Below are 13,991 nucleotides of genomic sequence, written 5' to 3'. Positions count from 1 at the left end.
TATAGAAATCCTTGTCCAAATGAAGTTCTGCAAGGAATATTTATACCATCACCATTACCATGTGTGTGGCATGCAGCAGAGCAGAAAAATAATCAGAAATGCACTTGATGAAGGAGAAAACAGCAGAACATGAGTCCCTAGGCAAAGCATCTTGGAGAATCCAGCCCAACAGCTGCCTGCATTAAAAATGATTGCTTTATATTTGTGGTGGACAGGCAACAATAAGCAGTTTTAGTCTGTAATCCAACACAAATGACTTGGGAAAATATTCTTAATAGATAGTTCAGCTGAGTGTCCCAGGGCATTAGGAAGCCCAGCAGGGAACACTCAGAATTGGCCTTCATTGATCTGACAAATCCTTACCAACTGGCTGCATTTAGACCATTTCTCTGCACAATTTTATATTTTCCCACTTGAGGAGATTCTGCAAAAGACTCACCAAACCACCACATACTCAACCCCAGTGGCTTCTTAGAAACCAAGCCCTCCTCCCTAGGCTGTATCAAACCGGGCAAACTGAAGAGTGACCTTGTAAAATATCAGTTCCTGGCTTTTTCCCCCCTAATTGTAGGGATGTTATCATGGAAAAAGAAAAATATCATTTTCCACACTCCATTCTGGAAAATGATATCCATTTGTGGGAATGCTGAGCAGGCATGATTGCTGGGGCCAGGCGTGGTATCAGACTGACAGGCTGAATGAGAGTTTGGTTTCTGTAAAGGATCAGCTGGAAGAAAGGAAGTTGGTTCTGGGGGAATCCATGATCTCAGCGCCCTTTCTTCTGGTATTCTTCCCAGTGTCTGGGGCCTTCTTGTTGCTCAGTGATGCCCATTTGAGCCTGGAACAGCATCTTATACTGTTGGTTCCTATATTGCACATATGTATCCTTAATTGGACATTGAAAGAATGAGATTTCAAGAGAAGGCAGCCCTTGCCTGGGGGTGCACAGCTGAGGCTCTCCTGTGCTCTTTCAATAACAACCAAGAGATAGCTTATTTGTGGGGTGGCTCTAATAAAAATTGTAGCCCTGCTTCTGTGATGCTTTCTCAAAATTAAACCTTACAAGTTGTGATAGAAACCTTGTGAAGTGGTTTTGATAGCTTATAAGGCTTCCATGTCAAATAAAAAGCTCCTGATTTACTGATTTTGAATCTAGGCACCATTTCCAGTCTATGAAAGGCTTATTGGAAGTCTTCCCCTGGCCGCTAGTGAGTGCTTGCTCAAATTATGATTTTTTTAGGCCTCCAGTCTTTTTAGCTTTCACTATGATGGCATCAAGTGAAGTAGCTCCAGAAGGTCTAAGGTGACTAGTAGACCCTGGGTCCTACTGTTAGTCAGGAGTCCCAGAGACACAACTTGATGAAATAAATCAATCCAGCTTCAAGAGCAGTGTCTGTATGGGTCCCAGAGGAATGTGGAAGTATCCGTGCCACACTATAAATGAACAATACATTTTAGCAACAGACTTCAGAAATCTCAACCAAGTAAGGCTTTCTTAGGACTCTTAGGAAGATTTCCAAGCCACAAACTGGAAGGAAATACTTATAATTCATAGAGTTGACAAAAGATTACATCCAGAAAATATGAAACTTCCTCATAAATCAAGAAGGAAAGATTAAATCAACAGAAAAAAATGGATAATTCACAGTTTGTCAAATTGAAAAATGAGGTCACTCATATGTTTACTATGTTATGACAGAGGTGAAACTGAAATGTAGTAGGAAGTGAAGTGTCTTTTCAATAAATTAATGTTTTAGCAATAGATGTTTATGAATAAGGAAAATGGCTGGGCAAAGTCATTGGGATGCTCTGTGCCTTAATACTTCATTATATAATGGGGACCATGCCTATGTCACATAATAGTTGTGAGAGTTAGTTATAAGTATTTAGGATTGTTTTGAGCCCAATTATGAATTAATGGTATTGATTGCCATATTATGATCATTATTGTTGTTAGGCTTATTATTAAAAATCAAAATAATGATCATGGTGGTGCAGTTTACATATAGGTCTGGTTTAGAAAATTCAGCTATTGGTAGGTAGGTTTAAGGAGTTTGTCTCAGGTAGAAATAAGTGAATAGGAATTGGGGCCCACAGGATGACATATATCAGGACAGTAGGGGAGAATATTTGTGAAGGCAGTAGACATGAATTACTGTAAACATGAATAATGAGAATTACTGTTAGAGTTGTCATAGGATGCAAACACAGGCTGAGTTCTGAGGCCAAGTGAAGGAAGGAAGCTTCCAGAGGAAATGGAAGGGGAGAAAACACAAAACAGATTCAATTTCTCTTAGCGTAATTATGTCAGCCATGGAAATGCATTTACAGGTCACACTGCTATATATCAGAACCTTGATAATTCATAGGCTCTGAAAAATAAATAGAAATAGTTTTTAGAATTCTTCCTTCAACCCAGTCAATGTTACATTACAAATTAAGAAAATAGGGCAAGGCTTGAATTCGAAAAGCAAGTTGTTCTCACTTCTGTCTGTAGTATGGAGTGTCTTCTTGGACTCTGAAAAGCATGATTCTTTTTGCCTCTTTTATAAAATGTCATACTCATTTAAGTGTTCTGTAAGTTACCAGTACCTATAGAGCATAATAATAGATGCTTGTCATAAATGTATTTTATCTTTATCCATGACACAAAACAAGTGATAATCAAAGCAATGACTTAGATAGAAATTGGGGCTAGAATAATATTTCCATGAAAAAAAAATCATTTTTAAGAAAAGAATAATAACAGTCACTATAATTTTACAGAAGAAGAAATTGAGGCTTAGGTGAAATTTTGGAGGGATCAGGTTTATTGATATATTTATAGATGATAAATTTTTCCCTTTTTAAGAGTGTAATATGATGAGTTTTGACAAATGAATATAGTCCTGTAATCAAAACCATAACTAAGATATAAAACATTTCCGTAACTAAAAAAGGTTTCTATGTCTGTTTGTAGTCAGTTATCTCTCCTGAACTCCAGTCCTGAGCAATCAGTGATCTGGTTTCTGATCTGCTTTTTGCTTTTTCAAATGTCATATAAATGTAACAATAGAGTATGCAAGTTTTGCGCCTTCTTTCACTATCATAGGGCTTTTGAGATTTATTCATTTTGTTGCCTGGATAGATGCTTTTTTTTTCTTGCCAAATTCCATCATATTAATGTGCCACAAATTGGTTATCCATTTACTAGTTGATGAACATTTGAGTTGTTTCTATTGTTTATTATAAATAAAGCTCCCATTAACATCTGTATACAGGTCTTTTGTGGACAGAGGTTTTTGCTTTTCTTGCTTAAAATACTAGGAGTGGAATTTCTGTGTCATGTAGTAGGTGAATGCATAACTTTTCTAGAAACTGCCAAAGATTTTACTGCTTTGCATCTCATCAGTAATGTGTATAAGGCTTTTAGTTTCTCTACATCCTCAATAGCGCTTTTTAATTTTAGCCATTCTAATGAACGTGTAGTGGTATCTTATTGTGATTTTAATTTTTATTTCTCTAATGATGAATTATGTTAGTTTCTTTTCATGCTTTTATTTGCCATCTATATGTCTTCTTTGGTAGTGTCTATTCAAGCTTTTGTCCATTTTCTATTGGATTGCTTGTTGTACTGAATTTTGAGTTCTTTATATTTTCTAGACATAAGCCCATTATCAGATATATGTCACCTATGTTTTTATTTTCTTAACAGTATCTTTTATTTGTTTGTTTGTTTGTTTGTTTGTTTATATTATTATTATTGCCTACAGCACCTGGTCTTCCTAGGTGGTCTCCCATGCAAGTACTAACCAGGCCTGATCCTGCTTAGCTTCTGAGATCAGACATCAGGCTTGTTCAGGGTGGCATGGCTGTAGACCATGGACCTTGGCTCCACTGGGGAGCGAACCCAGGACCTTCTGCGTGTAAAGCAGACATGCTAACCGCTACACTATGGAACCACGTCCACAATATCTTTCAAAGGATAGATGTTTTTGTTTTGATTATGTTCGCCTTATCTGTTGTTTTCTGTTATGGTCTGTACTTTATGTAGCTTATCTAAGAAGTCTGCCGATCTCAAGTTCAAAAAGATTTTCTCCTACATCTTCTAGAAGATTTTATATATTTAACACTGACATTTAGATATGGATCACTTTGAGTTAATTTTGTATATGGTATAGGAAAAAGGCTCAAGGTTATTTATTTACTTTGCATATAGATAGCCAGTTGTTCCAGCACCCATTGCTGAAAAGATTATCTTTCATCCATTGAATTACCTTGGCACTTTGGTTGACATCAATTACCTTATATATATGGGTCTAGTTCTGAACTCTTGATTCGATTCCCTTGATTTATGTGTCTCTCTTTTAGCCAATACCATGCTGTCTCAATTACTGTATTTTTATAGTAAATCTTCAAATCATGTAATGTGAATCATCCAACTTTGTTCTTATAAAAAATTACCAAATTTAGCTATTTAGTTTCTTTGCTTCTCTATATAAATTTTGGAAATGTCTTGTCAATTTCTACCAAAAAAAAATCATGTCAGGATTTTGATTGAGATCGTACTGAATGTATAGATCAGTTTGAGAACTGACAACCTAACAATAGTGGATTTTCCAATCCATGAGCATAGTTACATCTATCCTTTTGTAAGTTCCTTTTGGTTTCTCTCATCAGAATTTTGTCATTTTCAGCATTTACATTTTGTACGTATTTAGTTAGATTTGCCTTTAAGTATTTCATGTTTTTAATTCTATTGTAAATGGTAGTGTTTTTATAATTTCAATTTTCAGTTATTCATTGACACTATCTAATAAACAATTGATTTTCAGATATTGACCATATATCCTACAGAGTCTTTGGGATTTCCTATGTAAATAATCATGTGTGTAAATAGAATTTTATGTCTTCCTTTCAAATTTGCATGCCTTTTTTACTTTTTCTCATATTACTACATTGGCTTGGACTTCTTGTATGGTGTTGAAAATGAATGGTGAGATCAGACATCCTTGCCTTGTTCCTCATTTTAGGAGGAAAATATTCATTTTTTCACCATATACCAACTGTAGTTTTGGGTAGATATCCTTTATCAAATTGAGAAAGTCTCCTTTTTTCCCTAGTTTTCTGAGAATTTGTATCATCAGTAGATATGAAATTTTGTCAAACACTGTTTTTTGCATCTATCTAGATCATATGCTGTTTTTTTTTTTTTTTTTACCATGTTAATATAGTAAATGACATTAAATAATTTTCAAGTGTTGAACCAATTTTTCATACCTGGGATAAAATCTACCTAGTCTTTTTTGTTTATTACAGAATTTTATTTTCTAATATTTTGTAAAGATTTTTAAATATTTATGAGAGACGTTGGTATATAATGTCTTTGGTTTTGGTATTAAGGTAATTCTGACCTCATTAATGAGTTGCAAAGTATTCTTTCCTTTCTATTTTCTGAAAGAGTTTGTGTAAAATACTTGCCAGAGTAAATAAAAATATTTGCCAGGGAAAGCATGTAACCTGGATTCTCTCTGTAGGAAGATTTTTAAACTGTGAATTCAGTTTTTTTAGTTGTGAGGATAATTAGGCTATTTATTTCTTCTTGAAAGAGCTCTTATAGTTTGTGTCTTCCAAGGAACTTATCCATGCTGTCTAACTTATCAAATGTTGAGCATAAAACTTTTCATAATATTCTATTATTATTTTTTTAATCTTAGTCAGCTCTCTGGAGATGTCCCCTATTTCATTCCTGATATTGATGATTTATGTCTTCTCTCTTTTTTAAATAATGATTCTTGCAGAGTTTTTAAAATTTTATTTATCTTTTCAAAGGACCAATGAAATAATTTCTTTCCTTTTGTTTACTTTGAGTTTGACATGCTCTTTATCTAGTTTCTTAAAGTGGAAGCTTAAGTTATTGATTTTCAAACTTCCTTCCTTTGTAATGTAAGCATTTAATGCCAAAACATTTCCTCTAAAAACTTGCTTTAGCTTCATTCCACAAATGTTCATATGTTGTGTTTTCATTTTAATTGAATTCAAAATATTTCTAATTTCTCTTGATTTCTTTTTGATCTTGGTTTATTTAGAAAAATGCTTAATTTTCAACATTTTTTATGATTTTCCACATATCTTTGTGTCTTTGATTTCTAGGTTAATTCTGTTATGGTCAGAGCATGTTTTTATAGAATTTGACCTCCAACTCTAACTGTGGATTGGTCTGTTTCTACTTTTAGTTCTACTAGTTTCTCTTTTCATGTATTTTGAAGCTCTGTTGTTGAGTGCATTCATATTTAGAATTGTTATGTCCTCTTGGTGAAATGACCCCTTATCATTATGAAATGTCCCCTTTTTATCCAAGGAAATATACTTATTTTAAAATTTACTTTGTTTAATATTAATATGGCCACTCATGCTTTCTTTGACTAATGTTTTCTTGACCATCCTTTTACTTTTGTCCTCTTTGCGTCTTTTTAAAGTAGATTTCCTATAGATATCATCCAGGTTAGGTCTTGCTTCTTTATAATACCATATGAGAAATTTTTGGCTTTAAATTGAAATGTTTAGGGCATTTATATTTATACGTAATTATTGCCATATGGGTTTAAATCTACCATCCTGCTATTTGTTTAATATTAGTCCCATTCATTCTTCCTTTTATTTTTCTTACTTCTTACCTCATTTTAGATGTGAGATTTTTTTTTTTATCATTTCATTTTATTTCTTCTGTTGGATTTTAGTTATAAATCTTTGTTTTCTTTTTCTTTTTTATGGTTTCCCTAGGGTTTACAGCATATATTTTAAATTTATTATAGTTTACCTTCTGCTTTCAAATACCATTATACCACTTTACCTTACAACAGTATACTTCCATTACTGTCCCCCTGTCCTTTGTGCTATTATTGTCATACATTTCATTTCTACCTGTTATAAATTTCTTGGTACATTGCTGTTTATTTTACTTTAAATAATTATGTTTTTAGCAGATATAATGTGGTAGAATGTTTATACAATAAAAATAACCCATTTTAAATCCAGTCTGACTTTCTGAGTTTTAGTCAATTTACACACATTTGTGACTATCACCTTAATCTCCTTTTAGAACACTCTCATCACTTCTAAAAATTCTCTTATACCTGTTATCAGTCAATTCCCACTGCCCACTCTATCCCACCTCCAGCTTCAGGAAACCACTGATCTGCTTTCTGTGGCTGTAGTTTTCTTTTTCTTTATGTTTAATATAAATGGAATCATGCAATATATAATCTTGTCTTTGCATCTGGCTCATCACACTTAACATTATGTTTTTGAGTTATATCTACATCATTACATATATCAGGAGTTTATTCCTTTAACTGATGAGTAATATTCCATTGTATGAATATATCATTTTTAGTTTTTTATACAGTCATCAGTTGATAGACATATAGATGGTTTCCAATTTGGGGCTATTGTGTAGACTTATGTTTTCCTTTTTCTTTGGTAGGCATTTGGGAGTAAAATCATTGTGTCATATAATAAGTGTATGTTTAACTTCAAAGAAGCTGCCAAACTGATGTCCAAAGTGGTTGTACAATTTTCATTCCTACTATCACTGAATGGCGATGGGGGGGGGGAAGGGGGTGTCTAGTTTCTCTGTTGCCTCATCAAGGCTTAGTAATTTAAGTCTTTTTGATGTTGCCCATTCTAGTAGCTATGTAGCGATATCTTACTGTGATTTTAATTTGTATTTCCCTAAAGACTACTGATTTTGAGCATTTTTCTATGTGTCTACTTGTTATTTGTATCTCTTCATATATCATCTTGGATGAAGTGTCTCTTCAACTCTTTGGCTTGTTTTTTAATTTGACTGTTTGTCTTTAGAGTTTATTCTTTAAGTGATGGAAATGCCTCTAAGGCTCTAGAGTGTGCATGGAGATATAGAGCAAGGAAGCCAGTTAAAGGGCCTGGGTGAGAGGCCATTAGGACCCAAACAAAGTCCAAGGAGATGGAACGATGGAAATAGGATCTCACAATGTTAAGTCAAGGAATCAAGAGGTCTTAGTGAGCTGATTGATAGGGTGGGTTAATAGGAAATCAGGGAGTTAAAGATGACATTTAGGTTTTTGGCCTGGCCATCTGTATAGATGGTGATCCCTTTAGCTAAACTTGGAAAAACAAAAATTAGTATAATAAAATATTTTACAGAACTGTGCGTGCCTTACCCAGGATTGAATAATCACTCAGTGAGGTATTGACTTCAAGAGTGGGTTAGAGAGTCTTTAATCTCCTACCCCAGTGGCCTTCATCAGATCCACCCCTTACCTCCTAGCCACATTGAAAAATGTAAAAGCTGTGGGAAAATATGATGCTGCCTATATAAGATAGCTTTAATACAATCACTTAATTAGTTTATCAGCCCCCTTATATACAAAAGCCCCTGGAACTGCAATAGACTCTATGGCAGGTCAGATTAATCCAAAAGTTTAGGTTTCTCCTCATACACAAAAATAAAAGGAGGAATAGCACTCATTGTCATACTTCACATAGACTGAGATCAATATAACAATGAAGGAGAAATAATTCTCACATTTCAGAACAGGTCTTGCTCACATTCCCAGATCCTTCCACAGTGTCCTTTATATTACTCCCACTAGCCCACTCATACTGTAGAATCTTTGCATATGCTGTTTTCTCTCTTGGAATAGGGACATACCTACTCTATACCTTTATTATGCCATAACTAACTTCTTCTTATCTTTTGAGTCTCCTTCCCTGACCACTTTTTTGAAACTTTGCTAGGCAAGACTCAGTCAGTCCTTATCATATCACCCTATTAATTCCCTTCCCAATATGTAATTAATAATTACATATTGACTTTCTTGTTTGATTATTTTACATCAGATGCCCAAATGTGACTCCATGAGAGTAGTAATCATGTTTAATTTGTCTTCACTATAACATGTATAATATTACCTGTACCTAGGAAGTAAATATATGTTGAATGAATAAATAAGAAATAAATAAAGAGCGGATAATGAGAGTTACTAATTAAAAGCATTTCATCAATTAACCAATAGGAGAAGGTATTATTTTAAGGAGGGGGTAATTTTCTGTTCTATCTGAAATCATACCACATAGGTAGTAGCTTTCCTTAAGATTAGTCCTTTGTGATTTGGGGGAACAGAATTGCCAAGATTGCGTTGGTATATCGGCTTGGGTAATTAATGTTAATGGCTATAATAAATAAAATCTCAATGGGGAGTTTAGTTTTTTCTCATGTTGTAGTGTTTGCCCATTGCCTTCTACGTGGTGATTCAGGGATGCTGGTGTCCAGCATCCAAAGTGAGAAGCCTTGCCTGATTATGTAAGAGGTTTCAAAGACCAAGTCTGGAAGTGGTATATATCACTTCTGCACATGCTCCATTGGTCAAAATGAGGCACATGGCCCCAACCTAACCACAAAGGAGGCTGGGAAGTGTAGTCTTGCTGTGTATCCAGGAAGAAGAAACTGGATTTGTGAGCATCCAGCCAACTTCTGCCACAGTAGGGGACTTCATTTGGTTGTTCTGAGGATTAGAGAGTTAATGTATGCAAAACACTCAGAACATGCCCAGCACATCAGGAGCATCCATGATTCCAGGCAAGTTGCAAGAGGAGTTTCTCTGAGTTTGCACTAATCACTGCTTGCTAAACAAGGCTGGTATTCTGAAGTTTCTGTCAAGCCTAACAGCTGGCCAGAGAGTTTTGTGAGCCCCAGTGCCAAGGAGGCCAGCCAAGGATGCAGATGCCACCGCCAAGTTTGTGCAGCACATCCTCATGCTTTGTTTAATTTGGTTCCCTGGGTGGGATGAGTTTTATGAGCAGGTGTTCTGGTTAATTAGGTGATTAATACTCCTCAAATTGGAGTACCATTTCCCCAGTGACAGTTCTTGCTTTGCTCAAATATGAGACAAATCTTTATTGCATAGTTTGGAGAGGCCCGTGATTGCACTCACCTGTCTGCCAGGCCTCTCAGGTCAGTATTCTGGCACTGAGGATCAGGAGCCTGGCCCCACATCTAGCTGAGTCACCATCTCAATCCACCAATTTAGAGAAACATGAGCTCCCACGTCATCTGGCCTCCTCTCAGACCAGGGCAAAGTCTATCTAGGGACACATTCCTGGTTCCCTTCTGGGGATTTCAATCTGTATCATCTCTCAAGGTTAGAGCCATTGCCTCTGCACAGAGCCCTCCAGCTTCTAAAGCAAGGAGGCCAAGCTACGTCTAAGGACAAATCAGACATCAAAGCTCTTTTTCTCAAATTTGCTCTCAGGCCAATAGAAATCTCCCCTAACTCTCTTATAATCCATATTCCTAAAGTCTTCCCCTTACTCCCATAAACCATTCTAGTCCTGCCTCCTTGCCTTTGTTTCTCTTAATACAAAGACCCTTTTTCCTTCCATTGATATCAAATCCATGCATCCTTCAAAAGCCAAATGGTGTTCCGTAGCCCTTCCAATCCAGGTTAAAGTGATTTCTCCCTCTTTAGAATTTTCATAGCCCTTACTATCTGATCCACATCAGTTGGTATTTAATTATGTACCATATCTTTTCTTTTATGTGTCTTAATCTTGTCTTCCTAATTGGATTATTGGCAGCCATGAGCTGTATCCTCTCTTGGGCATATATTAAGTTCCCAAAATGGTTGTTTGGACGCTAAATTAAGCTAGATTTCACTTACTTTTCTGGAAAATGGGTCAAATGCACTCTTTTATGCCACTTTGGGCCACACAGCTGAAAACATGGGCACTCATTCCTGTTCCTCACATATTCTAGCTTTATAACCACAGAGGGACTAGATCTCTTTCTCCAGTTCCAGTTGGAAGAATCCTAGGGAAGACTCTGACTGGTTCATTTCAGTTACCTTTAGAAAATCATGGTCTTGTGAGAGCCAAGATCATATAAGAACAAGAAAGTTCTGAACCACAATCACATGGTTGGAATGAAAGACCAAGTAATACTTGTCCACTATAGATGGATCTGGATTTTGGAAAGCTCTGTTGCTTTATCTTCCTCTTAAAGGTAGGTTATTTATTTCAAAATTATGTATTCATTCATCAAACATTTATTTAGTCAGAGTAGATCCTGCTCCTTGGGGAAGCTCGATGGATTAACTGACAATAAACCTTTATTGTTCTTTCATTCTCAAGGGGGAGAGAAAGAAACATTTGCATTGAACAGAATGGCCTCCCAGGTCCAACTGATGGTACCTTTTTTTTCAACCCTACTCTCCAGAAATGACTAAAATTCACATACATGAATTGTTCTTTCTCCCAGGAAGATTAAATAGAGATTGTAGTCTTAATCCCAAATTGGAGTTTTCATTGTCTCTCCCTCCCTTCCCTGTTCCCCTACTCTTCAGAGGTCTGCCCTCATGACTCAATGAGGTAGTGTATTAAGTTTCAGGGTTACTGGTAGGAAATGGATGACCTAACTCAATGAAGTGATTGAAGAAATTTGGTACAGGGATTATTTAGAAAAGTGAGGTAGGGTTAAGGAATCAGCAAGGGATCAGGGCTGCCCAAGGTTTAGTCACAGTGGGAAGCTATTCCTACTTCTATCCCCCAAAGAGATAAGGGGATGAGAATGGTAGCTGGAGGAAAGGGCTGGAGACATGAACTATGACCTTCAGTAGAGGAATGCAACCACTGCCAAACTCAGGAGGAAGTCTTGGCCTCTCTTCCAGCTCTCTGAGGCAGTTCCCCACATGGCCAGACCCAAGGGAGTACAGGTTATATAGTCTGTAGAGGCCAGCCTCCTGGGTGATAGAACAGGGTGACAGTAGGCAGACAGTGATCTGGACAATCCGCTGGAGCATAACCAGCACAAATAGTAAGTTTCAATGGGGTGGGTGCAAACTTATCAGTATGAGGGGACCGTTGAATACATATAGTTTTCAAAAAATCCTCCAAGAAATTCCGGAAGAATGTAACCTCTTCCTCCTCCCCCCAAAGAGCAAGTAACACTGATGAAAATAAGGGAAACTGCAACAGAAGGATGTCAAATAAGCTAGCTGGTTGAGAAGATTATTCATTCACTTATTTGTTCACTTATTCATTCATTAATCATCCAAGATTTATTTGTACCTCTAGGCATCAAGCATGCAAAAATAGATTAGACATCTTTGCATGCTTGAAATTTTTTATAATAATATACTGGATTAATGGATTATGTAGAGACACTGCCCTTGAGACTCTAATAACCTGGACCAGCAAGGTTTCTTGGAGGAATGGACAGCTAAACTGAAGGATAGATTCAGGAGGTAATCATGGGGCAGAATTAACAGGAATCTGGAACTGAATGGCTGTGGTGTGAGACAGAGGGAAGATGCTTTGGTGCTATTTTGCCTTCTCATCATCCTTCTACTTTTTCAGCTCACAGCTCCCCATTTTTCCTTTGAGAATATTGCTTCTTTCTGCCCAGCTGATTGTAGTTTCCATTGAACCACCTTCCATAGGTTCTTGTTTTCTCTGGCCAAGAGAGTGATCACGTGACCTAAGCCAGGCCAGCCAATCAGTCTTTCCCTTCTGAGAATTTGGAAATCTTGGTCTTGGCATCTAGAGACTACTTGGTTCTTGTTTTTTTTTTTTTGTTTTTTTGGGTTTTTTTTTGAAGCATCTTTCTTCAGTTTTTTTTCCCCCCCATAAATTTTGTATGCCACTCAAAGGCCTTCTTAAAAAGTCATTTTCCCCCACTTCAATTATTTTCTGTTGCTGCAACAAGAAAACCTCAAATGATTAACATGGCTACGTTAATGGTGCTTTTCACTAAGAGACAGAAAACAGGTGGAGGGGAAAGTTTGAGGGAAGTGTTTTTGGGGGAATGTGTGGGCAACTTGCCTTGAGAAGCCTATGGAAAAATAAAGAGAAAAATCTAAAAGTTGGCCCTGGAGGCTAACATGAAACTGAAAATTCACACTACAGAGTATAAAAGCCATTTCTGGCACTTAGACATAAAAAGTCCCACCCAACAGCCTAACCTCCTAAGGATTTTCTCAGTCTTCCCCCGGGAGCGTAATTCTATGGGGAGGCTGACACATTCTGCAGCTGTCCCAGAATCAGTGGGGGAGAGCCCCATTCTAGACACTGGGAGCCCTGAGTCCTGGCTCTGGCTTTTTAATAGCTAGCTGGGTGACCTTGTACCAGTGCCTTCCCCTCTCTGAGACTCGGTTTTCATATTAGTAAATACAGAGTTGAATTATATCTAGGGTTCTCCAAAAATTACAAAAGAATTTTAAGTTTACATATAAAAGATCAGCTATACTGAAAAACTCTGTTAAACACATCTTAAGCCTGTTTTATCTTTTTACTCTATTTTTTTTATTGAGATATAATTGTCACATAACATTGTGTAAGCTTAAGATATACACAAAAAGTCCTGTTTCTTTACTGCAGGACTTCTCAGGGTCTTAAATTTGCTTACCTATGATGCAAATCTCCAAGAGAGGTGAAGTAAGCATTTCTCTTTCTATTTTTGCCCAAGGAAACTACCCTCACCCCCATGATGAACCCATGAAGAAACATGTGGAACTATTAGTTGTCAGAATCACTTGCCGAAATGCTAGGTTAGCTGATTTCTAAGGCTGTTTCGGCCCAAATATTTTCCTGATTCTATGCAGCCAGCGTCCTGTGTCTCTCCTGTTTCTTCCACTTGCTTCTTCCTTGGGGATGACTGACCCCTATACTCTGTTCTAAAGTGGTTCTCCCAGGGAAAAGCACATTTGAATGCCTATGAAGTCACTTAAAAGATCTAGTCAAGCTCATGAACCCCACCAGCAGCTTAAATGGAAACACAGCCTCCCCTTCCCCACTGTGCTCAGAGCACAGACCCGGGCCCAGCTTGAAGGGATTGCTAAGTATGCTATAGAGTGCCTTTGGGAAAACAAAGAAAACCCTACTCTTTTTCACTCCAGACAGTCTGAGATGCTTGTGTGCCCTTGGGCCTTTGCCCAGTTCTCTCATCTGCCTCAGACCTGGTACTAAATTGGTTC

General features: G+C 36.9%; 1 pseudogene; it reads right to left on the bottom strand.

The window, feature by feature from the left end:
* Window positions 1-3,743: 3,743 nt before the first annotated feature.
* Window positions 3,744-3,859, bottom strand: LOC112475306 (annotated as a pseudogene).
* Between the last annotated feature and the right edge of the window lie 10,132 nt (window positions 3,860-13,991).

Source organism: Pteropus alecto, unplaced genomic scaffold (assembly GCF_000325575.1).
Source record: "Pteropus alecto unplaced genomic scaffold, ASM32557v1 scaffold40, whole genome shotgun sequence".
NCBI lineage: Eukaryota > Metazoa > Chordata > Mammalia > Chiroptera > Pteropodidae > Pteropus > Pteropus alecto.
This window is presented reverse-complemented; position numbering and strand designations above follow the sequence as displayed.